Here is a 26,581-nt window from a genome sequence, read left to right on the forward strand (position 1 = left end):
GTGATGTATAGAGAAGCCTGGCATGACCATGGGGTCACAGAAGGTTGGACACAACTGAATGACTGAACTGAACTGATGTGGACCCAGGTTTGATGGGTGTGCCACATACTTGCCATCTGTGATCTAGAGGAAACCAATCTCAGGAGATAGGATTTCTTGGTATGTAGGGTGTAGTGGTGGCTCCAGAAAGTTACAGCCTTAGCTGAAGCCTCAAACTGTCATGTTGAAAATAGCCCTAGCATTCAGGATCTCATAAATGGTTGGTTTTTCCCAGAGTTCAGGTCTGTTTTGTACCCTGGATGGTCATGGGGACAAGTCATAGGAAAGAACCTGTGTTTGGAAAGGACCCAAAATGGGATGCTATCATGAAAGGGCACCTCAATTTCTGATGGATATTTCTCCATCTCCATCTTAAATGAATCCTTGTCCGTACTTGATGCCACTGGCTATTTCTTCCTTCCTTCCTTTTTATTTATTTTTATTATTTATTTATTTGGTGTTGGTTGCTCTGGGTCTTTGCTGCTGCGTGCGGGCTTTCCCTAGTTGTGATTGGGGGCTGCTCTTTGCTGTGGTGCGTGGGCTTCTCATGGCGGTGGCGTTCCTTGTGGAGCGCAGGCTCTGGGTGCACGGGCCTCAGTAGTTGCAGCATGAAGGCTCAGTAGTTGTGGCGCATGGGCTTAGTTGCTCTGAATCATGTGGAATCTTCCTGGGCCAGGGACTGAACCTGTGTCCCCTGCGTTGGCAGGCAGATTCTTATCCACTGTTCCACCAGGGGAGTCCCTTTTCTTCCTTCTTAAGTTATGTTCTTTCATTGCTTAAAAACACTGTTCTGCTTTTCCTTCTGTCTCTGGTCTCTCCTTAATTTCTCTTAAGGTGCATCGTCTTCTGCTGTTAAATATTATGGTCCTTGTCCACAGACTTGTCCTAGGCCCCCTTCTTTTCCCACCCTGTGTTCTCTCCCTTGGTATTCTCTCATCCTAGCCAATTACTTCAGTTCCCACCTACATGGATATACTTTACCTTTTATATCTTGAGCTACACAGAGTCTCTCAGCTCCAGTGGCCTATTTAGCATATCTGCTTGGAGATCCCAAAGGTGAGTCAGACTCAACATGTGCAAAAGCAAGTCTGTGATCTCCCTTCTGTACCCAACTGGAACTCTTCTAATCTTTCTTATCTCCAGTTAAATAAGCCCCTCCCTCTCTCTTCCTGTATCCAATCCATCACCTAGCCCTGGTAATTTTTTTTTTTTTTTGCCATTTTATTGAGATATTGTGGACATACAAAATAATGACTTGCTGTGTAAGTTTAAAGGATACAGCATAATGACACACATATACTACAAAATGATTAGTTTCGTTAACATCCATCTCATATAGTTACAAAACCATTTTTTTCCTTGTGATGAGAACTGATAGGATTTCAGCTCAGTAACTTTCATATATATCATATAGCAGTGTTAGCTGTAGTCACCATGTTGTACAGGACATCCCTGGAGTTTATTTACCTTATAATTGGAAGTTTGTGCCTTTTGAACACCTTCATCTATTTCCTCCACACCCCAACTGTGTTTCTAGTAAACACACATCTGTTCTCTTTTTTTGAGTTTGGTTTCTTTTTTTATTTTTGATTCTGCATATATATATAAGATCTACACACACACACACACACACACACACATAGATATAATTTGTCTTTCTCTGCCTGGCTTATTTCACTTAGCATCATATCTTTAAGGAATACCCATGTTGTCACAAATGGCAGAATTCCTTCTTTTTTTATGGTTAATAACATTCCATGGTGTATGTATCTCTCTCACATTGTCTTTATCCATTCACTTGCTGTTGGGCACTTAGCCTGATAATTTTACATTGTAAATATTTTTGAATTTGTCCACATTTTTCTGTCATGACCACCATCCTAGATCAAATTACAACCAACTTTCCTTTCTTGCTTGGACTAAGATGGTCCAAAACACCCCAGTTCCTTTCCTTAAATTAATTCCAGGTCCCAAGTGGTCAAAAAAGATCTTTGGCAAAAGGCACCTTGGCTCACCCTCTCTTTCTCCTCCCTATGCTTCTACTCTGATGTTGGCCTTTAGTTTACTATAATGCTGAGAAGGACTGGTAAAATCCTAGCATTCATATGGTGCTTTCGTTTTAAGGCAACTTATTTTACATCATCTGATTTTATTCTCAACTAGGCCCATGAGTGGGTCGCAATCACCTCATTTTAGGGATCTTATCTGTCTTTCTTGGAAACAGTTTTGGAAACGTGCTGTAACTCTTCTGAGGTCATCAGTGGTTAGCAAGGGGGCCACGTCTGCTGACTGCTCACACTGACCTCACTGTTTTCCCCCACTACTCACAAGAGGACTTTGGATGAACCAGAGGCCCTTTAAGGCGTATCTAGCACCAACAGTCTGTGATTCTGTGGTTTGCAGGGATCAGGAGGAAGTTGCAAAAAATTTTCAAAGAGAACTTTAAAGGCAAGGTTGAGAGAAAAGCTTCAAAGTGAAACTTGCCTTTCTCCAAGAGTGAGTTTCAGATCTAAAGCCGGGAGACAGCAGATCAATTCTCTCCACCTCGTGGCTGTTTTTTCTCTGTCCTCTCAGTGGCCATGACTGGAGGTTGACTTACAGCCTTATATTGACCCAAGAAAGGTCCAGGAATTTTAATCTTGCTTGGGGAAAAGAATGAATGTGAGAGGAATGAAAACCTCACTGTTTTGTTAAAAAGTGTGCTGAGAAGTGAAAATAACTCACTGTGAATGAGCCCTTGTGACAGCTTGAAGTAGAAGCAGGTGAGCCATAGGGATGGAGAATTTGAGGGAGAAAAGGGTCAAAGCAGTAAAGGGCTAGTGATTTCAGGTTCCCAAATGCAATCCATATAGTTTACATCTGAGAACATACCAGAAGTTTCTATTCATGGTATCATTGCTATATCTTCTCTTAGTGTGTGTTAATTAAGGGCTTCTCAAGTTGCAAAGAGGTTGTTAATGGACTGAATGATCAGGAAGGACTCCTTTTGATTAGATGGTCATTCTTAACGAACTTTTCATTAAACTGGAAACAAAAATAGAGACATTTCCTTTTCCTGGGTGTGCATATGACAAATGGCCAAGCCTGTGGATGATGGAGAGTAGGGGTGGTAAATAAGTGTAATTTCCCATCGTACCCCGATTGTGTACATGGTTGTGGCTGACTTTGTTCATTTTTCAGACATATAAAATGTCCAGAATAGGAAAGATAGAAAGCAGAAAGTAAATTAGTGATTGCTTAGCCCTGGGATTGTAGAGGAAGGAAGAATAGGAAAATGACAGGTAAAGTTTACAGGGTTTCTTTCTTTTAAAAACTTTTAATTTTTACCTCCCATTTCTCCCCCCAATCCCTCACGTCTGGCAACCACCAATTTTTTTCTCTGTATCTGTAAGTTTTTTCTTTTTTAAAAAAGAGTCTACATATAAGAGATATCATAACTCTAATTTATCTTTCTCAATCTGACTTATTTCATTTAACATCACACCCTTGAGATCTACCTATATTGTTGCAAATGTCAAGGTTTCATTCTATTAATGGCTGAAAAATATTCCATTGTAGTTATATAATCCACAGTTTCATTCATCTGTTGATAGACACTTGGGTAGTTTCCAATATCTTACCTATTGTAAATAATGCTTCATTGAACATGGGGGTGCATGTATTTTTGGAGTTAGTATTTTCGTTCTCTTCTGATAAATACCCAGAAGTGGAATTGATGGATCATATGATAGTTGTATTTTGAGTATTTAAGGAACCTCCATACTGTTTTCCATAGTGGCTGCGCCAATTCACATTCTCACAACAGTGCGTGAGGGTTCCCTTTACTTCGCATCCTCACCAACACTTGTTATTTCTTGTCTTTTTGATTGTAGCCATTCTAACAGGTGTGAAGGGTAGTGGTTATCTTGAACATTGGGATGAGGAAGATTTTAAAACCAAACACGGGCTACGTGGGGAAATGTGTGATGATTGATTAGCAATGTCTGCTGTGGCTGAGGAATGAGGCGTTGGGAGTGCAAGTACTGACCTGGATCAGTGCTGCTCAAAGAGTGATTTGCAGATGGATGCAGGTCTTCAAATATTTGTAACCCATGAGGAACTGAGTACAGAAATGGTCAGTAATCATATGGAAACTTTTATAGAAATCTGACATTGCAGCCTCCTCTAAGTATTTAATTCCTACTATCTTTGTAAAGTATTGATCCGTGATGGATTGAAAATGAAATTAAAACTTGGCCCTTTACCAGAGATAGTTTGAGAAGCACTGGCCTGGAGGACCGTATTTGACCCCATTAGTTCCCATAACGGACTTTGAAGTGCTCCGGATTTGGAAAGCTTATGAATACAGCCAAAGTCCTATACACATCAGCATTTACATGGACTTGGTGACTGAGCCTGGGTGTTTGCCAGCTTTCCTCTCTTGCTTGGCAGAAGGATTAAGATAATAGCTACTCAGAGATTGCCAGAAATGCCTTCTTTGCTTTCTCTATACATTTGTACTTTCCATTTATTCCATAAAGCCTTCACTAACATTGGCTTCTTCCAGTGGAGAGTCAGTGAGGCCAGCAAAGAGGTGATGTCATTGAAGGACCTGAATGGTGATCAGAGAGAGGTGTCCAACATCAGCTGTTGTATTGGCCTGGGTGACCACTGGGATCATACATGAAATCATCCATTCATGCATTCCCACTCCTTCATTCTGTCATTCAACATCTCTTTGTGGAATGCCAACTGTAAGTGTCAAAGTGCCAGGTCCTGGAGATATGATAGTGACCAAGGCATATGAGGTCTCTGCTTTCATAAAACTGACAGTTTAGGAGGGGAGACAGATATTAAATTGATAATATGTATGAGTGGTGATATGAATCCGGCTAGAGATTCTGGATAAATGGAATCCCACTAGGTGCTCTGCTGGAGAAGAGTTGGTTGCTCTGAGAGTGTTTAGCAGGGGCTTTATCCTAGCGAGGGCATCTTGGAAGGATGTGACAGGTCTTTCAGAGTGACTGGACCATGATGAATGACTGAAGTGCAAAGGAAGTGACTCAGGACCATCCTGGGGCCGTGGGCAAAGGACAGATGGTACAAGGCCTTGCAGGCTGCAGAAGGAGTTTACTCTTGATCCCAAGAGCAGTAGGAAGCCTAATGGAATTACAGATATGAATAAGATATGGTAAGAGACCCAGAAGCACTGTGGGAGAGAAAGATACCCAAACAATTAACTAATATAATGTGATCTGGATTGTACAGAGGTATACACATAGAAGGGAAATGGTGGGGTTAGGGGACTGAGATGCTTTAACAGATGAAGTTTGACCCAGCCACTGTTGTGCTTTAAACACTTCTGTGGTTGCCTGTTGTTAGAATATAGTTAAGATCTTTCTATACTGCTTCACATGATCTGGTTGTTCCCTCCTTGCCCAGACTTTTCTGGAGGCAGTCACTTGCTTCCTCCAATTCTGACTGGCATCCTGACTGGTCTTTAAGTTCCTAGAAACCACATTCTGTCTCCCTACAGAGCAACATTTTGTTTGGAATGCTTTCCCTACACCCCACCCCCCTCTGTCTGCCTCACTCATTCTTTAATTTTTTACATCTCAGCTTAAATATCCCTACCTCCCCAGAGGACTTCTCCCTCTAAGTGCTTAGGACAAAAAGAATTCTTCTTTTTTTCTTTTAGTATTTATTTATTTGTCTGCCCTGGATCTTAGTTGCAGCATGTGGAATCTAGTTCCCAGACCAGGCATCAAACCTAGCTCTTCTGTATTGGGAGCGCTGAGTCCTAGCCACTGGACTGCTAGGAAAGTCACGAGTGGAATTCTTTGTTTGTGTGATTAGTTGTTTAATGTCTGTCTCCCCTGATGAAGTAGGCACTAGATACATAGTGAATGAATGAATGAATAAGAAAACAGCTGGCCTGGCCTGGGAAGATGGCAGTGCTGGTGTGAGAGAACGGACATCGGGCATGGAGTCTGAGTCGAGGGTGGAGGAGTGGGGATGACTGGGCTCAGAGAACAGCCGTTTCTTTGTTGGCTTTTTCTCTGTCTCAGGCAAGTGTAAAATGGGCCACAACATGATGGGATTCTCTGAGAGCAAACTTTCAAGAGATCATCAATGCCAATCCTTAACTCTTCAGGGAAAGCAAACATTCCAGGTGGATAAACAGTACTTAGTCCTATCTCTGTGAATTATAAGTAAACCCTTCAGTCGTTAAGTTGCTCAGAACTACAGAGCTTCTGTTGAGGTGTGTCATTCAGCAGGGGATGAATACGTTGAAAGGCTGGGGGCTGGGGCTGTGGTCTGCAACACTGAGCCCTTCCTCTTCATTCCCCTCTGACCTGTGTGAGTCATGCCTTGCTGGCCTTAAGGTTTTGGTTCCAGAACTAACAGTCCCCGTGTCTATAAAATTTTCTGTATGTGTCATCTATTGCCATATAAGAGCTTTTCTCCAAATTTTGTGGCTTAAAATAATGATTATCATTGAATTTCTCACATGGTTTCTGTGAGCTTCCCCGATGGCTCAGCAGTAAAGAATCAACCTGCCCTGCAGGAGGCTCAGGAGATGTGGGTTCTGTCCCTGGGTCAGGAAGATCCCCTGGAGGAGGGCATGGCAACCCACTCCAGTATTCTTGCCTGAGAATCCCATAGACAGAGAAGACTGGCAGGCTGTAGTCTGCAGGGTCGCAAATAGTCAAATACAACTGAAGCAACTGAGCACAGCACAGCTCAGCACGTGGTTTCTGTGGGTCAGGAATTTAGAGTACAAGGGGCATGCTTTGTGTCTGATGCACCAGCTCTGGGCCTCAGCTGTGGGACAAGCAGGAAGGGTCAAAGGCTGAGTGTTGAATCATCTAAGGCAGTGGTCTCCAACCTTTTTGTCACCAGAGACTGGTTTCCAGGAAGATAGGGGTGGGGGTGTGGTGCAAGCAGTTCTGTGAGTGATGGGTAGCGATGGGGAGTGGCAGATGAAGCTTCACTGCCTCAACTTGGTTGCTAGCAGGGCATAGACTGGGTACTGGTCCATGGCTTGGGGCTGGGGACCCCTGATCTAAGGTCTCCTTCAAGTATGAGTCTGGTGGTTGATGCCGTTGCAGGCTGGGGGCCTAGCTGGGTCTGTTGGCCGAGACATCCATGTGTGGCTTTTCCTTGTGTTTGGGTTTCCTCACAACGTGGTGGCTGGATTCCAAGGGCAAGCATCTCAGGAGACAGCCAGGTGGAATCTGAATCCGTTTTAGAACCTAGTTTAAAGTCACACAACCTCACTTCTGCTACATTTTGTTAGAAGCATTAAATCCTCCTCATGTTCAAGGGGGAGGAAATTAGACTCCAGTTTTTATGGGCATATTTTAAAACTACCACATTTCCTTAAAAGCCCAGAGAGTATCCTGGAATAGCAGTATACACTCAAATGTAAAAGAATAACATCGTAGCAAAAATTTCATTTCTGAGATTTTGTAGGACCCTACTCTAGGCAGTGCTTTAGCAGCTTCTCCCAGCTCCCATCTCCCTTTGGGAAAATGCCCTAGTTTTTGAGAAGCTTCTTTACCCCTGGTTAAATAAACATAGAACAATCTGATTGTACTGTGTGTGTGTGTTTGTGAGTGTGTGTTTGTAAGTGTGTGTGTCTGTGAGTGTGTGTGTCTGTGAGTGTGTGTGTGTGTTTGTGAGTGTGTGTTTGTGAGTGTGTGTGTCTGTGAGTGTGTGTGTGTGTGTGGGTGTGTGGTGGGGACCACCCACAGTTCACCCGAAACTCTGCATACAGGCTAGTCACTGTCCTGGAACACTGGGCAGATTCTCAATGTTCAGTAGATATTTGTGATATTTTAGAGCTGCCAAAGAGATAATAAAGAAATAAATAAGCCACACTAATAGTGAAGAGTTATATTTAAGGGAAGGTTCTTTGACTGAACTAGTTTAAATGTTAATTTTATTACCCAAGAGAACACTTTGGAACTCCCTGTCATTATCAAACAATTAAACTGTAGTTCCTTATTAATTTTTACTGCTTTCCTAGGGTAATTAGTGGCACATAATGTGAATTACATCCCATCAATGAATAGATTTTTGAATGTGAGTGGGCAGAACCTTTTATTTGGCTATCCAACAAGACAAGGCCCATGAAAGGAAGAAAAGGTGGACCCTTGCCAGAATAGATGGCCTCTGCACACCTCCCTGAGTCTACAGTGAAGCCCAGCATTCCTCATTATAAAACACATAATTATCCAGGTTTCAGGAAGAATGAAGGTCCCAGCACCTTCCTTGAACTCAAAGTTGGCAGTCAGAAAAAAGGATAGTTCTTTTGGAAGAAAGATTTGGAAACCAAAACCAAGATATGGAGATTCTTGAAGTCTTAAAGGAAGATTATCAATTGAGGATTCTTTGTTTTTTTTTTTTTTTTAAGCTTAAAAAAATTATTTTTGGCTATGCTGGGGCTTAGTTGCTGTGCACGAACTTTCTCTAGTTGTGGTGAGTGGGGACTATTCTTCATTGTGGCTTTTGGGCTTCTCATTGTGGTGGCTTCTCTAGGGTGGGCTCTAGGGTGAGTGGGCTTCAGTATCTGCAGCTCGTGGGCTCAGTAGTTGTGGCTCATGGGCTTCGTTGCCTCTCGGCATGTGGAATCTTCCAAGACTAGGGATCAAACCTGGGTCTTCTGCATTGGCAGAGTGGATTTTTAACCACTTGACCACCAGGGATGTCTGGGTTTCCCTGGTGGCTCAGATGGTAAAGAATGCGCCTGCAATGCAGAAGACCCAGGTTTGATCCCTGGGTCGAGAAGATGCTTTGGAGCAGGGAATGGCAACCTACTCCAGTATTCTTGCCTTGAGAATCCCCATGGACAGAGGAGTCTGGTGGGCTACAGTCCGTGGGGTTGCAAAGAGTCAGACACCACTCCTAAGGAGTTATCTTTTTCGTTTGTTGAGAATGAAGTTTATGAAGCACCTAGTATGTGCCTGGTCCTTTACCTGACAACGTGAGTATACTATTTAATTCTCAGCGCTCTTTCATGAGATCGCTATTACTGTCTCCATTTTGTAGACAAGGAAAACTCATCTTGGGCTTAAAAACATGAGATCATATAGTAATGACAGGTCTTGGCACTGAGGCCAAGTCTAGCTGAGTCTCAAGCCCAGATTCTCAACTATTGCATCTTACTGTGATATGGTTGGGCCATATCTTTATTCATATCCTCTGTTGCATCACTGATTTAACATTTTTCTTGTTAGTAGATTCTATAACTAACAAAATTGAACACAAAGGTTAAAGGGCCTTAGAGATGCAATGTGATCTCTTCCTCTTTTTTTTTTATCCTTCATCTTATAAATGAGGAAATTGAGGCCCCCAAAAGAGAAGGGACTGTTGACTTAAAACAAATGTACAACATAAAAATTGAGAATTATCTTTTATTTGGCAGACTTTCTGAGGACTTAAGTCTTGGGACACAACCTCTCAGATAGCTCTGAAGGACTACTTGGAGGAGGTAAGGAAGGAGACAGGATATTAGAGGTTTTTGCAACCAAGACCAGCTTGTCGGAACATTAAAAGATTACCATTAATTAAAGACAACCAGACATCTCAAGGTAATGAATTTAGTACTTTTTTATGTATGGGAATATGCAAGAGTCTGGGCTCACTGAAACCATTCCTTTCACTTGCACCTCAGCTGTCTAGAACCAGCATCCTGTTCTTTCCCATCCTGTGTTGCACAGTTGGAGTGACTCCAGTGGCTGAGGCTTTGGCAGCAGGCAGCCCCTCTGTCTCCATCCTGAGTTCCTCAGGGCTCACCATCAGGGGTGGCTGTAGTAGCTTGATGACTGAAACATCCTTTGTTTACTGTTATGGCAGGCAACTTTTTTCATCCACAGGACCATCTGACCCAGTGAGAGAGCAGTGAATCTTGTTCCATGTACATCCTAGAAGTGGTCCTGGCTGCCAGCATTCCCCTGATTCCTGTTCTGTTTGCAGAATCCTCAGATCCTAACAGAGAGACTGACCTCTGGTTTCCTGGGTGGGCTTTTCACCAGCAGTGTCACGTGCTCTGAGCATCTAGGTAAGCCACATTCCCCATGTGGGAAAACTGTAGCCAACTATGTCTTACTCACTTGCAACCCAAGTGTCACCAGCCTGGAAATACAAATTGTGTGGGCATAAGTTTGCACTTTCTTGGCTGACACCATTCACCTTCCACCCGCTGCCCCTCAGTTGACCTAGGGGTGGGGGAGTAACTGAGACCACAGGAAGCAAAACTGCGGATAAGGGGGATTACTGCATAGGAGAGTCTGGATCCTAATGGTTTGGTTAAGCTGCCAAACCAACTCTAAGGCTGTCTTCCTCTGGGCTTCTTATTTAAAAACAATCAGTGCAGAATGGTCCAAGACATTCTCATCCTCTTTATCAGTTATTTCCTGCTGAAAGCTATAGTAACAGATAGCAGTATGTTGAGTGACGGGAACACAGTCCTCGCCCCCAGGGAGCTTACATGCAATCCATAGATGGAGAGATGCTGAGAAGGGAAGAGAGCTGAGTTGTCGGCACAGGCAGTTCCTGGGTGCCAGCTCAGCTGTCTCTTCTGCTTTTCAGAGGAGAAGAACAGCATTCCTTGCACGTTGCAAATCTGCTCAATATAATTAAATTCCATCTCTATTTGCTTTTACTTTTAACTTCAAATTTCTCACAGTAAATATGAGCCTGGAAGAGCTGACCAAGGAAGCAGCTGCTCCTAGGAACCTGGAGGGCCAGCAGGCAGCTGAGGTAGACTGTGAGCTCATTCAGAGAATACTTTTGGATCAATGATGATTTCAGTTCCACCAGAGGCCGAGGGTTTGGAGCCAGTGTCTCTGGGCAGAGTGATGCATATATTTGGAGTGCTGGGGCTGCGGGTAGGGGCTGTTTCCTTCTCACTTCCTCTGCATGAGGAGATGTAATTTCTTTTTTGACTGAAGGGTTGCTAAGTTAGTCCACCCTGGCAATGGTTGATTCACTGTTCAGATTTTCTCTCCCAGGTGGCAAGTGTTGCCAAGGGAGAGGCAGTGGAGGGTGATGGTGAAGAGTTCCGCTCTAAGAATCCTCATCCTACCTTTTTACATGCTGTGTGACCTTGGGCAAGTTACTCAGCCTAGCTGAGCCTGGATTTCTTTACCTGTGCTCTGTGGACAATGACAGGAGACCAAGTTTCTGCTGGCGCTTGGCAGACCTTACATAGATCTTCTGAGGAGCAGGGTCACCAAGAGCTGGAATGGGACAGAGTGAATTTGTGGAGTGCACAGAAATGAAAACATCCCCAGCAGCTGGGGGTGTAGCATCAGTCAAGGCACAGAGGTCAAACAAAATAAAAACAGAAAACAAACCCCAAAACAGGTGTTACCAGAAGGTTTGGAGATGAACTCTGTCTCCCTGCCTGAATCTGGTACTTCCAAGGTCCTGCCCTGTGAGAAGTGCCCCTTTTTAGAACAAAAAAGAACTAGAACAAGCCCCCAAGCTTGACATCCATAAGCAAATATTTTAAAATGATATTCAAAGTTTCTATGTTTTTAATGGAAGAAGTAGGCACCTTTATAATGCTGGTAGATCTGTGTCTTATTATTAAAACATTTTAGTAGGACAATAGTCAGCATGAATCAAGAGTCCTAAAAGTGATCATATCCTTTCACCTGATAATTCCACTTTCAGGAAATGGTTAAAGGAAAAAGTATGATTGTGCAAAAATTTAGTTAACATGCTTCTGGAACAGTGTTGTAAAAATAGAGAGGAACTGTTCTTTAATTTCTTAAATTCTAGTGAATGTGTAAGTCGAATATCACATTACCATTAAAAAATGTAGGATATTGCTTTTTAAAAAATTTTATTGAAATATAGTTGATTTACAATGTCATGTTAATTTCTGCTTGACAGCAAAGTGATTCAATTAAACACACATACATATATATACTATATTTATTATTTTCCACTTTGCTTTATCACAGGATATTGAATATAATTCCTCATACTATGCAGTAGGATCTTGTTGTTTAGCCATCCTATATATAATAGTTTGCATCTGCTAATCCCAAACTCCTAATCTTCTCTCCCCTATCTAGCCCTTGGCAACCACAAGTCTGTTTGCTCTATCTGTGAGGCTATTTTTATTTCATAGATATGTTCGTGTTGTATTTTAACTCCATATGAAAGTGATAGCATATGATATTTGTGTTTCTCTTTCTGACTTACTTTGCCTTGTATGATAATCTCTAATTGCATCCATGTCCTGGCAAATGAGGGTATTTCATTCTTTTTAACGGCTGAGTAATAGTCCATTGTGGGCTTCCTGGGTGGTGCTAGTGGTAAAGAACCCGCCTGTCAATGGAAGAGACATAAGAGACAAGGGTTCAATTACTAGGTTAGGAAGATCCCTTGGAGGAAGGCATGACAACCCACACCACTATTCTTGCCTGGAGAGTCCCATGAACAGAGGAGCCTGGTGGGCTATAGTCCATAGGGTTGCAAAGAGCTGGACATGACTGAAGCAACTTGGCTTGCATGCACGCGATGGTCCATTGTATCCGTCAGTGGACATTTAGGTTGCTTCCATGTCTTGGCTTTTGTAAATAGGGCTGCTATAAACAAACAGGTGCATGTATCTTTTTGAATTACAGTTTTTTTTTGTTTTTTTTTTTCTGGGCATATACCTAGGAGTGGGACTGCAGCCTTCCAGGCTCCTCCATCCATGGGATTTTCCAGGCAGGAGTACTGGAGTGGGGTGCCATTGCCTTATCTGTGCTGGATCATATGGCATGTCTAATTTTAGTTTTTTTTTAAGGAAACTCCATACTATTTTCCATAGTGGCTGAACCAGTTTACATTCCCACCAGCAGTGTAAAAGCGTCCCTTTTCCTCCACGCCTTCTCCAGCATGTATTATTTGTAGACTTTTAAATGATGACCTTTCTGACTGGTGTGAGGTGGTAGCTCATTCTTGTTTTGATTTTCATTTCTCTAATTATTAGCAGTGATGAGCATCTTCTCATGTCCCCCTTGGCTGTCTGTATGTCTTCTTTGGAGAAATGTCTCTTTAGGTCTTCTGCCCATTTTTTGATTGGATTGTTTGTTTTTTGTTACTGAATTATAGTAACTTTTTATATATTTTGGAAATTAAGCTCTTGTCAGTCAGTCACATAAAAATGTAGAAAGCCTGAGAAAAGGCTCAATGGATCCAAATATGAAAGATGAAGGCTCCAGGCTTCTATAGTTCTGAGGTTTAAACCTGCTTCTATCACTTACTAGCTGTGTGGCATTGGACAAATTACACAGTTTCTCTGTGTTTAGGATTTTTCATCTGAAATGGGGATTATAAATTATGATTGCTTAATGAGTTTAGTATAAGTGAGATAATGCTTGCAAAACTCAGGACAGTGACAAGTACATGGTAAATCCCTCATCTATCGTTAAGTGAAACTATGAGGACATGTTTCAAAAAAAGAAAGAAAAGCGTATGTGGTTAAAAAAAAGAATTTATTTTTTATTCAGTGCATGTTTACTGAATACCTCCCATGTGGCAGGCTCAGGAAAAAAATAGTGAACAGAAGAAGCCCAAATGTCTGCACTGGCAGTGCTTACAGTTCCAAAGGAAGTCATCGTAAGAATTGCTGGGGTGCCTTTCAAAACTCAGGTGCTGGGGACTCATCCATGCTCAGAAATCCAGATTCTGCAGATGTGGGGGGCAGGCCTGGGAGTCTGATTTTGTGTGTGCACAGGGAGATTCTGCTGCAGGCTTTGGGAGACTGTGCTGGTTGATGTACTGCCAAGCGATGGTTAGAGAGGGATGTGTGTGCTAAGTTGCTTCAGTCATATCTGACTCTGCCACCCTATAGACTGTAGCCTGGCAGATTCCTCTCTCTGTGGGATTCTCCAGGCAAGTATACTGGAGTGGGTTGCCATGCCCTCCTCTAAGGGATCTTCCCGACCCAGGGATTGAACTCATGTCTCACATCTCTTGCATTGGCAGGTGAGTTCTTTACACTAGCACCACCTGGGAATCCCAGAGAGGGATGAGGAGTGACATTTTTTTCCTTGTATTTTTAAAGTTTCAACAGTAAGCATTAAACAGGAAGTAATGCTTCAACAAGAAGCATTTTTTATCATTATAAAGATAAACATTTTATGTGTTTAAATATTTAGCAGCTCCGCCCCTCCCGGCTGCCTTCCCCCAGGCCCAGCACAATCCTCACCTCTTCTCCAGTAGCAGAAGCACATCACTGAGACTCCAGATTAGGAACACCTCTGGGAATGGATGCTGGGGCTGTGATTCTCAGAGAGTTGCAACATCACAAAGGGAAGGTGGCAGATTTCTTGTTCAAATCATCTACTTTTGCTCAAATCTGCCTCGAAGCAGATGCTTCTATAAGGGACCTCTTTAAAGAGGCATTTAATTTGCTTTCTTTTTCCCTGAAAATTCTCCTGACCTTGAGATTTTTCCCACGGCTCTAGTAATTGGTGCAGAGTCCAGCATTATTTGTATGGACACCGTGTAACGTGGAGGTTGGGGGAAGAAATCGCTGCAGTCATCCTGTGCTTGTAGCAGGTGAATTTATATTTTATGGGTTTTGGTCAGATTGATTTTTGTGAAACACCCTGGGGTATTTGCAAATGTGAAAGCTCTTGTAGTGCTGGTCGCTTGTTTGCATGTACAGGAAGAATTAAAAAAGAAAAAAATTTGCTCTGTCTGTCGACAAACCCCATTGTCCCCAGGAGCGTGGTAGGGAAGCAGATGAAGGGCTTCCAACAGGACAGAAAATTAGAGACAGGGAGATCGGAGATCAGGATGAGAAGCTGCCAGTGAGGACTGATCTGCCCTGGCAGTCACTGGCAGGTGTGGCTGCATGGTTTTAAGTACTGGGTAGATTTCACTAAGGGGCTTCCCTGGTGACTCAGCGGTAAAGAATCCACCTGCCAGTGCAGGAGATGCAGGAGACACAGGTTCCATCCCTGAGTCAGAAAGATCTCTGGAAAAGGAAATGGCAACCCACTCTAGTATCCTTGCCTGGGAAATCCCATGGGCAGAGGGGCCTGGAGGGCTAGAGTCCATGGCATGGCAAAAGAGTCAGATACAATTTAGCCACTAAATAACAACAAGTTCTCACCAAAGAAGTAGGTTAAGATAAACATAGCAGTTAACACAACTGCAATGATTATGGGTTTTAACATCCCTCATCTCTTTTATGAGTGGGCTCTGTGGTCTTACCTCAACTTCATTCTGTACAATTTGGGCTGATCCATTTTGGGTCAGTATCCATTTTGGGCTGATCTTAGTAATTGTGAATACACAAGAATATCCAGAAAAACATCCTGACCTGAAACATCCTCCTTCTTGTCCATTTGATTCTTGTTATTTAAGGCTTAGCTCATGGTCCATATCTTTATGCCAAAGTCTTTTCTAAATACCAGCAATGATTTCTCTGTAAAGTCCCAGACCATTTACAATTTATTCTACTCACTTGGTACCAAACATCTTCTGCTGAAACATTTGTTCCCTTTTAATGTCCACGTACTGTTCATGGGGTTCTCAAGGCAAGAATACTGAAGTGGTTTGCCAAAAAGTAATGCTCAAAATTCCCCAAGCCAGGCTTCAGCAGTATGTGAACCGTGAACTTCCAGATGTTCAAGCTGGTTTTAGAAAAGGCAGAGGAACCAGAGATCAAATTGCCAACATCCCCTGGATCATCAAAAAAGCAAAAGAGTTCCAGAAAAACATCTATTTCTGCTTTATTGACTGTGCCAAAGCCTTTGGTTGTGTGGATCACAATAAACTGTGGAAAATTCTGAAAGAGATGGGAATATCAGACCACCTGACCTGCCTCTTAAGAAAACTATATGCAGGTCAGGAAGCAACAGTTAGAACTGGACATGGAACACACTGGTTCCAGATAGGACAAGGAGTATGTCAAGGCTGTGTATTGTCACCCTGCTTATTTAACTTATTCTCAGAGTACATCATGAGAAACGCTGGGCTGGAAGAAGCACAAGCTGGAATCAAGATTGCTGGGAGAAATATCAATAACCTCACATATGCAGATGACACCACCCTTATGGCAGAAAGTGAAGAGGAACTCAAAAGCCTCTTGATGAAAGTGAAAGAGGAGAGTGAAAAAGTTGGCTTAAAGCTCAACATTCAGAAAATGAAGATCATGGCATCTGTTTCCATCACTTCATGGCAAATAGATGGGGAAACAGTGGAAACAATGTCAGACTTAATTTTGGGGGGCTCCAAAATCACTGCAAATGGTGATTGCAGCCATGAAATTAAAAGACGCTTACTCCTTGGAAGGAAAGTTATGACCAATCTAGATAGCATATTAAAAAGCAGAGACATTACTTTGCCAACAAAGGTTCATCTAGTCAAAGCTGTGGTTTTTCCAGTGGTCATGTATGGATGTGACAGTTGGACTGTGAAGAAAGCTGAGCACCTTATAATTGATGCTTTTGAACTGTGGTGTTGGAGAAGACTCTTGAGAGTCCCTTGGACTGCAAGGAGATCCAACCAGTCCCTCCTAAAGGAGATCAGTCCAGGGTATTCTTTGGAAGGACTGATGCTAAAGCTGAAACTCCAGTACTTTGGCTACCTCGTGCAAAGAGTTGACTCATTGGAAAAGACTCTGATGCTGGGAGGGATTGAAGGCATGAAGAGAAGGGATGACAGAGGATGAGATGGCTTGATGGCATCACTGACTCAATGGACATGAGTTTGATTGAACTCCGGGAGTTGGTGATGGACAGGGAGGCCTGGTGTGCTGCAGTCCATGGGGTCACAAAGAGTCGGACACGACTGAATGACTGAACTGACTGCCTGAGACAAAAAACCTTTTAGGCAGGGTCTGAGCCCTCATGTTCCTTTGTTTTGAGTGTATGTGTTAGGCAAAAATGACTTGTTGGGAGGGAGGCTCCAGAGGGAGGGGATATATGTATACATATGGCTGATTCACTTTGTAGTAGAACAGAAACTAACACAACATTGTAAAGCAATTATATGCCAATTAAAAAAAAAAGAATTATCTGTCTGTCCAGGGCTGGTGGGAGGAAGGGATGCTGGTGGAGGGTAAATGAACCTCATTTCATCTACTCTGTTCTCTGGTTGAAGCCCGTACCTGTTTCCAATTGAGGCCTTTGCAATAGGATTTAAAACATAGGCTGTCTGTGGGTTTTCACAAGGAAAGCTAATGCGGCAATGAGAGAGATTAAAAGGAGGATCTGGAGGGTGCTGAGCATTTTACCACCAACCCCAGGCAGTGGGACAGAGCACTGAAAGAAGTTTCACTTCCCTTTGGTTGTTCACACCCTAGTAGGAAATGGTACAATATCCAACACCCAAAATCTTTTAATCTTTAGTTTTGCCATTAGGGAGGAATTGCATTTTATCAAAGCATTTCTTTTCACTGTCACTCTGCCTTGCTCAAAATCAGGTGTCAGGGCAAGTAGATCTTATTTTGTATATTGGACATATTTCTTAGTAAGTGTTAAAAAATAAATATTCTCCCTAAAAGTCATATAAATTTCATTGTTTGAAGCACAGAGAAGATAAATAATAGAAATCAGACTTAATGTTCAGTTTCTGTTTTTATTTTGTGTATTTCCAGATTGCATAAGGGTGTTTTATTCAAAATGATTTTCCTTAATTACAACGTCAACATATTTGTATTTTACTTAGAGAATATATTTCTAATAAATCCATAAATTTATAAAAATATATTCAATGAAAAGTTGGTACCAGTCACTGAGCATATAAATGACCATTCTTTTCATATTAATTAATACTAAGGTAGAAGTTATTCAGAACCAAAAGTCCAGTGGAGAACCTGAAACCCAAAGGTATGGGATCTGGCTAAGGTCCAGGCTTTGTCAATACAACTTGAAGAAAATGACCCCCAATTTTCTATCACATCCAGACATGCATATATCCAGTTTCCATAGCTAGTTGGTGAATTCTTTGATATTGGAGATCCAGCTTCTAGCCCAGGCTGTCTGATTATCTGTGTGATCATTGACAAGCAACTAGACCAGTAATCCCCACAGTCCTCATCTGTATGATGAAGAGGTTGGATGAACTGTGATTTGCACACTGTACTCCTCAGTACCTTAGGGTTCCCTGGGGAGGAAAAGGGCGGCTCTCTACCAACTTCTCCCGCTACAGTGGCTCTGTTTTTAATTTTTTTATTTTTAAATGCCAAGAGACATTTAAACTCATGGTAGTCAGTGATTAGGTTACCCACAGTATAAAAACAAAAAATTGAGACTTGAATATGGGTATTTGGTTGAAATGGGGCTTCCCTGGTGGGTCAGTGGTAAAGAATCTGCCTGCCAATGCAGGAGATGCAGGAGACGTGGGTTCCATCCCTGGGTTAGAAAGATTCCCTGGAGAAGAATATGGCAATCCACTCCAGTATTCTTGCCTGAGAAATACCATGGGCAGAGAAGTCTGGTCAGCTATTGTCCACGGGGTCACAAAGAATCAGACATGTTTAGTGCCTAAACAACAATAACAATATTTGGTTGAAATAACATAGTCAAGTAAAAAATAAGCAATGTTTTACATTATATCATACATACATCAGAATATTTTAAAGGTGAGCAAATATTGGCAAATCATAGAAACTCTGTTTTTAATTATTATTATTTTTTGGGGGGGTTTTACAATTAAGGTTCGATTTAGGAAAAATGAATGATATCTAATGCATTGTTCAGCTTTCAAAAATCATATGTCCAGTCTCTTCTCCCAAGGTCTAGTTCAGTGAACACAAAAGGGCTTAATACATTTTATTGGCTAAGAAAATAAAAGGAAATAATGAATTTGTGAATAATGGTTGACATTGTTGGGCTATCTAAAATGTGATAAATGCTTCATAATTATTATTTCACTTTTTCCTCACCACAGCCCTGTGAGGTAGTTCTACTCTAATCCTCGTAGAGAAACTGAGATTGCTGAGATTGTTAAGCAACTCAGCACATTACTGGTGAGTTTTAACTATGCTGATATTTTAAAAGTATTTATGAAGTACTCATATTTGGGCCCCATTCTCAAACTTTTGTGTACCATTGTAGTTTTTCCTTGAGTTCTCTCATCTCCTCTATTCAAGAGTTCATACCTCTCCTGAATCAAAGTTTTTAAAGAGTATCAGGAAAAAAATCAGAAAATCATTTCTCTAGATCTGTGTTTTTGAGGCTGCTTTAATCATTCAGGGCACGGGAGGCAGAGGACTAGATGAAATGACCTAGTAAGATTAATTTCCAAGTTTCTCATTCTATTTTCTCATACAGTGGTGGCCAAGACACCTATTATATCCAAGACCATGTTTCTGAACAGATTTCTGTCTTCAGCATCGAGGGGACATGTGCCCTCTAATCAGCCCCACCTCAACGTCCTCAAATAGAAATTATATACCTTAAGTGGTTCAAGATGGGAATTTTGCGGGGTAGGTGGTGAGGCTAGGTTGAGGCTTTATGTTTGAATTCTCCTCTTGTGGTACAACTTTAATGAACTAATATTTCCAACATGTCCCCTGTAAGCAAGAGTCAAAAAGGGAGCAGCTGGGGTTTTTAGGAAACTTGGAGAATAACTTTCCCAACTTTGTCTTCTTAGGAATCGATGTGATATTTTCTTGGTGGCCTATACCTGGGTGTTAGATTGGTGGGTGGTAGTGATACCAGACCACCTGACCTGCCTCCTGAGAAAGCTGTATGCAGGTCAAGAAGCCACAGTCAAAGCTGGCTTTGGAACAGCGGACTGGTTCCAAGTTGGGAAAGGAGTACATCAGGGCTGTATATTGTCATCCTGCTTATTTAATTTATATGCAGAGTACATCATGTGAAATGCCAGGCTGGATAAAGCACAAGCTGGAATCAAGATTGCCAGGAAAAATATCGAAAACCTCAGATATGCAGATGACACCACCCTAATGGCAGAAAGGGGAGAGGAACTAAAGAGCCTCTTGATGAAAGTGAAAGAGGAGAGTGAAAAAGCTGGCTTAAAACTCAACATTCAAAAAATGAAGATCATCTGGTCCCATCACTTCATGGCAAATAGATGGGGAAACAATGGAGACAGTGATAGACTTTATTTTCTTGGGCTCCAAAATCATTACAGATGGTGACTACAGCCATGAAATTAAAAGACACTTGCTTCTTGGAAGAAAAGCTATGACAAACCTAGATAGCATATTAAAAGCAGAGGTGTTGCTTTGCCAACAAAGGTCCATCTAGTCAAAGCTATGGTTTTTCTAGGAGTCATGTATGGATGTGAGAGTTGGGCCATAAAGAAAGTTGAGCACCCTTGAAGAATTGATGCTTTTGAACTGTGGTGCTGGAGAAGACTCTTGAGAGTCCCTTGGACTGCAAGGAGATCAAACCAGGTAATCCTAAAGGAAATCACTCCTGATTATTCATTGGAAGGACTTATTCTGAAGCTGAAGCTCCAATATTTTAACCACTCGATGCTAAGAATTAACTTTTTGAAAAAAAACCCTGATGCTGGGAAAGATTGAAGGCAGGAGGAGAAGGGGACGACAGAGGATGAGATGGTTGGATGGCATCACTGACTCAATGGACATGAGTTTGAGCAAGCTCTGGGAGTTGGTGATGGATAGGGAAGCCTGGCGTGCTGCAGTCCACGGAGTTGCAAAGGATCAGACATGACTGAGCGACTGAACTGAACTGAGCTGAGGGAAGGTGTACTGACCCTGGGGTAAGGTTGGATAGGTTACACGGTGAGCTCAGGGCCTTCCAGAATGATCTTAGCTTTTTAGTCCCATGAAGATCCCGTTCTCCTATATCCTCACGGAACATCTGATGAGTCTCCTGAGGTTTCTCACTGTTACTGGAAGTTGAGCAGAAGAGTATTTTTCTCTTCCATGAAACTGTAAGCTCCCCAGAGGTTGAGGAATAATCATGTGTGTGTATTTGACCTCTGTTATCCAGTAGGATCTTCTTCCTTACATCAGCACCTGGCTTTTCTTTCAGCAGAGGCTTGAGGTGTTCCAAATACAAATTTTTCTGGAAATTTCTGTAAGTTGGAAGCATCTGTGTCTAGCTAGTGTTTGCCAGCACTGCAATCAGGATAATGGTAGGTGCATTTTTTTTCTGTGAAATCAGAAAATCGGTGAGCTTCAAGGACGCAAAGAGGAATGTTCATCTAATGACAGGTTCCACTCAGTAAACTCCGATTTCCACACTCCTGTTTGTCCTCAGTGTGATATGTCATCTTGTCGGCTTGTATGCTGCTCACTTAAAAAAAAAATTATTTGTTTATTTGGCTGCATTGAGTCTTAGTTCAGCACAAGGATCTTTATTGTGGTGTGTGGGGATTTTGTTGCAGCGCATGGGTTTTTCTCCAGTCACTGTGGGCCTCGGGTTCCAGGGCACGTGGGCTTACCCTTTGTGACTCACAGGCTTAGTTGCTCTGTGGCATGTGGTATCTTATTTCCTCAACCAGGAATCGAACCTGTGTCCCTTGCATTGGAATGTAGATTCTTAATCACTGGATCCCCCGGGAAGTCCCTGGCCCACTTTTATTTGATCTGTTTGAAATACTTGCCAGCAGCCATCTGTGAGAAATCTTCTATTCCATCTTCATCCCATCTCTACACCAGTGGTTTTGAGCACTTTGGGGTCATGCATTCCACTGATACTATGATAATGGATATAAACCCATTCTCTGGAAAATTCATGTATGCACAGAATTTTGCACATAATCTCAGTGGATGTGATGACCTAATGACTTATGAGGCAATCATTTATTTACACATTTATTCATTTACTTGCTCATCACTTATTCACTTGTTCATTCATTTACTGTTAGCTAATGCTGCAATTTAGGTGCTGTGTTAGGTCTTGGAGACTCAAGAACAATGATCCCTACCCTCAAGGATTTTATAGACCAAGCTTACAGATGGTAAGTAAACCATCTGTGATGATAAATTTTATGTGTCAACTTCATGGGGATAAGGGATGCCTGGACAGCTGGTAAAACATTATTTCTGGGTGTCTGTAGAGGAAATTAGCATTTGGTTTTGTAAACTGAATAAAGATCGCCCCCACATCCCAATACTACTGAGCATTGTCCATCTATTGAGGGCCTATCTAATATAAATAGCAGATGGAAGGGCAAGTTTGTTCTTTCTCCTGGGCTGGGCTATCAGTCTTCTGCCCTTAAACATCGGCATTCCTTGTTCTCAGGCCTTCAGACTAGGACTGCAACTTAATGCTGGGCTCCCCTGGTTCTCAGTCCTTCGGACTAAATTCTGTTACTGGCTTTCCTGGTTTTAGAGCTTGCAGTTTTTATGGTGGTAAAATATATACAACATAAAATTCACCATTTTGACCATTTTAAAGTGCACAATTCAGTGCCATTAAGTACATTTACAATGTTGTATACCCATGTGCTGTGCTCAGATCAGATGCTCAGTCATGTCCTCCTCTTTGCAACCCCATGGACTATTATAGCCCACCAGGCTCCTCTGCTCTCCTAGCAAGAATACTGCTTGGGTTGCCATTTCCTCCTCTGGGGGCTCTTCCTGACCCGGGATCACATCTGTGTCTCTTACATCTCCTGCAGGCAGACTTTCCACCACTAGTGCACCTCCGCCACGTCACTATCCGTTTCCAGAACTTTTTCATCACCCCAAACAGGAACTCTGTACTCACTAAACAGGAGCTGCCTCTTCCCCACTCCCTTCTCCCCAGCTCCTGGTAATCTTTATTCTTCTTCTTGCCTATAGGAATTTGCCTATTCTAGATACCTTGTATAAGTGGAATCATACAAAATTTTCCTTTTGTTTTTGGCTTACTTCAGTTGGCATAGTGTTTTTGAGGTTCATCCAAGTTCTAGCATGTATCAGAATTCATTCCTTTTTAAGGATGAATAATATTTCATTGTATATGTGTGTGTGTGTATATATATATATATATATATATATGGATAGCAGTTCATCTGTTGACGGACACTTGAGTTTTTTCTACCTTTTGGCTACTGTGCATAATGCTGTTGTGAACACTGTTAAAGAAATATATGTTTGAGTCCCTGCTTTTGATTCTTTTGGGTATATATCTAGATGTGGAATTGCTGGATCATGTGGTAATTTTATGTTTAAATTTTTGAGGCTATATATATTTTTCTCAAAAGAAATTTTTAAAATAATTTTCAAATTGTGCTTCGTGAATTGCTTGACTATTATTTATGATTGGTATTTATTATTTATGATTGGTTATTTTAGATTTTATTCTGTAAGATTATTATCCTTTTACTTTGGTAATCACCTAGCACAGTTATTCTCATACTTAAGCTTGTATCAGAGTCACTTGAAGGGCTTGTGCAGACAGAGAATTGGGCTCCATTTCCAGAGTTTCTGATTTGATAGGTTGGAGGTGAGGACTAGAAGTCTGTATTTCTAGCAAGTTTTCAGACAAGGCTGATGTCACTGTCCTGGGAACCACGTTTTGAGAACCATTGACCATGCCTACTTGGGAATTCTTGAGGTAAAATAGAGCTTACCATCCATTTTCAAATGTAATAATTTTATGAATACTAAACCTAATAATTGCTGAAGTTGGCATGATATTATAAACATTCATTGTAACATTGTAGTTTTACTTTTGTATTTTGTAATCAACAATCTTTTCAGGTCTCTAACATTTTTATAGCCCTCCCCCCCCGCAAACTTATAGGCCTTAATTATTGTGCCCAAATCATTGATGGAGAGAATGGTTTTGCCCAGTGCCTATGTGTGCTCAGTCACTCAAACGTGTCTGACCCTTTCGGACCCTGCCAGGCTCCTCTGTCCATGGGATTTTCCCGGCAAGAATACTGGATCACGTTGCCATTTCCTACTCCACGGTATTTTCCTGACTCAGGGAACAAGCCCACGCATGTCTCCTGTGTCTCCTGCATTGGCAGGGGAATTCTTTACCACTGAGCCACCTGGGAAGCCCACCCAATGCCTATAGATTTGCCTTATATATATATATTTGAACGACTGGGTTATTAACCCATTGTGTGAATGGGTCATAATTAATCACACCCAATCAATCAATCAATAAAATCTAGCTTGTTTGTATTGTTTTCCTTCTATAAGCAAAGCTTCAGTGACTACTCCTCTGTCTCAGGTGTTTACACTTCTGACTGCGTGTTAGAATCACCTTTCCTATTTTGTTCTCCCCGAATGTAAAGGGTTTATTCTCTTCTATCATCAGGAGTACGAAACACAAAGTCTCCCCACTCCCCTCCCCACCTTCGCACCCAGTTCCTCAGTGTTAACGGTGATGAGATTGTCCAGGCAGTGCTGCCGTCCACTCCCAGCCTCAGGCCTCGAACATGGCATAGCTGGCACTCAGCATTTTTCTAATCAGCTCTTCTACTCCTGTGCTTGGATCTCATTACCCGAGGTTTTGATTTTATTGGCCTGAGTGCTGCCCAGGCATGAATATTTTTAAAAAGGTCTTCAGGTGATTTTAATGTGCAGACTGGGGCTAAGAGTCACGGTTGTACATGCATCTTTGACCACGTGTGCTGTGTCTTGTCTGGGCCAGGAGAGTCCCTAGAAATATGATGCTAACCCAGAAGAAGAATCATTATCTCTGTAAAAAATGATGTTGAAATGATTGTCCCACGAGTCAAGACATGCTGTGTTATCACAGCAGTGGCAGCGGCAACAAGTGCCCTGCTGGTTCTCCTCTGCTCTAAAACATGCGCACCCCCAGCCTTTCCTGGTGTAAATGCTTGTCTTTTAATTACCAGGGAGGAGGGAATGAGCGTTAAAAAGACAAGCTTCATTGCAAGAATCAGGACGGTGGCTCATTCCTTATTCTTAATAGAGTTTCTGAATTCAGTTGTTTTCATAATTTAAATTCTATTGTCAAAGAAATCTTCAGTGTAGAAACAGTAGGACAGATTAATAAGTGAAAAGAAAAATACACAAGCGTCTATTTTCTATTTAATGAAAAATAATGAGAATCAAGTCTAATCATCTTAACAGCAGTGTTCAAGTGCAAATGTTACATTTTGGGTCAGAGAAGATGAATGACTAGCAGCAGATGCAGAAATTTTTGTCACTGTTGTATGTACTTAAAGACAGATGTGACTTTGCATCAAGCCAAAAAACCGAAGGTGACATTCAAAATGTGCAACAGCTGGTATAGCACGGGGCCTGGGGCTAGCCAGGACATTGTTCTGGTCTGTTTTGACCAAAAACCTGCCCTCCAAATACATTTGATACAGTGGTAGTAAGATTCTCCTGCTTTCACAAGCCTACCCCTCTTGTCTGTCACACTGCCTGAGTGAGATTCCACCCCTCACTTGAGTAAAAATTTTACTTTCTTGAAAGAGAAATACGGATATTTTTTTAAAAAGAGAATATGTGTTTGTATATGAGAACGTCCCCTCTTAATAGCTTTGTGCCTTGGCTACTGATTACTTTATAGTTTATAATATGAGTAGGTTCCCTGCTGGAAAGGTTTCCTGGTGGGCAGGACATAGATTAGTTTAGTGTTGGTGGGGAGAGAGAAAATTCATGACTCTGGGCTTCTGCCTGGGCAGAAAAGGCCTCATGCATGAGGTGACGTATTTAGGGAGGGGGCCGAATGGGAAGAGGACTTGAAGATCAATGAGGCCTGTTTTTTTTTTTCTTTTTTTTTTTTTAATATCATTTTGCCAAGTAATTAACTTGAGCAAAGATGGCTAGATCTAGAAGAAACTAGAGATCATCTCTTCCACATGACCTAATTTATATGTAAGGAAGCTGAGCCCAGAGACAAAAAGTGACTCGTTCAAGGTCACGCAGTTGTTTAGGTTGGCAGTGTGGGAAGAACTGTAGTGTCAGAACCGGCTGTAGGGTCTGGCTCTGATCCCGATGAGGTGTGGCTCTTCTGCTGTCCTACAATATGGGGAATAAATTTCAGAAAATTTAAAACATATGAAGGGATGAAGAAGTCCAGAGTATACCGTTGTTGCATAAAATTTATTTTGCGCTGAAGCATTTGAGATCCTGAAATTGCTTATCTGCCTAAAAGCTCTCAAAAGAACTCAGTTCTCATAAATCCCCTCCTTGGGAACAACTCTCTAATCTTCTTGGAGATGTAAAGCTGGCACCACACCAAAGCAGACATTGCTACAAAACTATTCTATCCCCCATATCTAAGTGTCCTTTCTTCCCTCTCTTTCTAAAAAGTCATTTGTTCCCAGAAGTGCCCTTCTCCTCCTCTTCCCTGATTAAGATGGTATATAAACCCCTTTGAGTTGCATCTTTTTTATGAATGTCCATGATTAAATCTATTTCTTTGCTTACTAATCTGTTCTTTTGAGCTTAATTTGCAGGCCCCCAAGAACTGAATATAAGAGGGTCAAGGAAAAGTTTTTCTCTATGACATGAATTATACAAAAGGCAAAAAACATTTAAAGATTTTATTCAAAGAGGATAAAGTTGATTCCAAAAGAAAATTTAAGAAACATGTATATAGTATGTTAGTCAAACTATATGGATGGATGCGGAAATGAATTTGTTAAAAGATACAAAATTGGTTAATGTTCTACAGGG

The 26,581-nt window shown here is 41.7% G+C and overlaps 1 long non-coding RNA gene across 1 annotated transcript in view; it reads left to right on the plus strand.

Moving 5' to 3' along the window:
- The window catches only part of LOC139184217 (uncharacterized), a 181,977-nt gene that overhangs the window by 30,673 nt on the left and 124,723 nt on the right, over nt 1–26,581 (plus strand). Inside the window, exon 1 of the long non-coding RNA XR_011567786.1 lies at nt 1–26,581. This exon is cut by the window's left edge and continues 30,673 nt beyond it; it is cut by the window's right edge and continues 8,011 nt beyond it. This is a non-coding gene — a long non-coding RNA (uncharacterized lncRNA).

This window comes from Bos indicus, chromosome 7, assembly GCF_029378745.1.
Source record: "Bos indicus isolate NIAB-ARS_2022 breed Sahiwal x Tharparkar chromosome 7, NIAB-ARS_B.indTharparkar_mat_pri_1.0, whole genome shotgun sequence".
Taxonomy (NCBI): domain Eukaryota; kingdom Metazoa; phylum Chordata; class Mammalia; order Artiodactyla; family Bovidae; genus Bos; species Bos indicus.